Source organism: Phyllostomus discolor, chromosome 4, assembly GCF_004126475.2.
Source record: "Phyllostomus discolor isolate MPI-MPIP mPhyDis1 chromosome 4, mPhyDis1.pri.v3, whole genome shotgun sequence".
NCBI classification, from domain to species: domain Eukaryota; kingdom Metazoa; phylum Chordata; class Mammalia; order Chiroptera; family Phyllostomidae; genus Phyllostomus; species Phyllostomus discolor.
The window spans coordinates 80,028,024-80,029,047 of record NC_040906.2 but is presented as its reverse complement, the minus strand read 5'-3'; the positions used below and the strand labels follow the sequence as shown (position 1 = coordinate 80,029,047).

General features: G+C 32.9%; 1 non-coding gene across 1 annotated transcript; it reads right to left on the bottom strand.

Annotated features, from left to right (window-relative positions):
* Positions 1 to 300: 300 nt before the first annotated feature.
* On the bottom strand, positions 301 to 512 carry LOC114495733. The gene has a single exon (XR_003684423.1). It is a non-coding gene; the product is annotated as a small nucleolar RNA U3 (small nucleolar RNA).
* Positions 513 to 1,024: the final 512 nt, after the last annotated feature.

The following is a 1,024-nucleotide window of genomic DNA, read 5'->3' as shown; positions in this document are numbered from 1 at the left end:
GGCTTTCAGAAATTTGATTATGACATGACTTTACATGTTATTTTTTCATGTGTGGGTGTTTCTTCCGCTTAGAGTTCACTGATAGTTTTGAAAAAATAGGTTTATACTTTCTATCAAATTTGGAAATTTTTTGGTATTAGAACTTTATTGTTGCTCCTCTCTTTTCAGGATTTTGATTATAAATGTGTTGGACGCCTTTAAATTACTACATGGGTCATTATGACTCTGCTCACTTTGTGTTGGTATTTGTTCTATATGTTTCAGTTTTTGTAACTTCTATTAATATATCTTTACAAAAAAACACTCAGACGGTGTTCTCTCCCTCTTACTCTCTTCAAGGAGAGAGAATAAGGATCATCAATGGCAAATGGAAGTTACTGAAGCAACACCAAAAGTGACTTCACACTCAGGAGAGAATGCTCCATCTCTTCCTTGCAGTTTCCGTGCTCTACATGTTCAGAGAAACTTCTCTAGTAACAAACTATAGAAACGATCCCTGAAAGTATAGTCTTTATTAATGTGTTTTAAGTGTGCTAATTTTTTCAAAAGTCTATTAACCCATTTAGTTAATTTTTTTATTTTACATCATAAATTTTTGTATTATGCTTTTTTATGGTCACTTTTGCTTCCACTTCTCTCCTCATCATTTAGTTCTTAACCATATTTTTAGTAGGTCTTTTAAGAGTGCCAACTTTATGTCTCTGTCATGTCTGCATCTATTTCTGTCTGTTGACCAACTTGTTCCCTGGTTTTGACTCGTGTTTTTCTCATCATTGCTAGGAATTTTTGATTTAACATTACATAGTGTAAACATGACATTATTGATTTATGGATTTTGTTATCTTCTTTAAAAAATATTGGGCTTTATTCTGATGGGTAGTTACGTTACATACCAATCAGCCTGATCCTTTAAAGTTTTATTTTTTATTTTGTTATGGTGGGCCTAGGAACTCTTTCAGTACAGGGCTAGTTTACCACTACTACCAAGGCATGATTATTCTAAGGTCTTTACTGAGAATCCTTC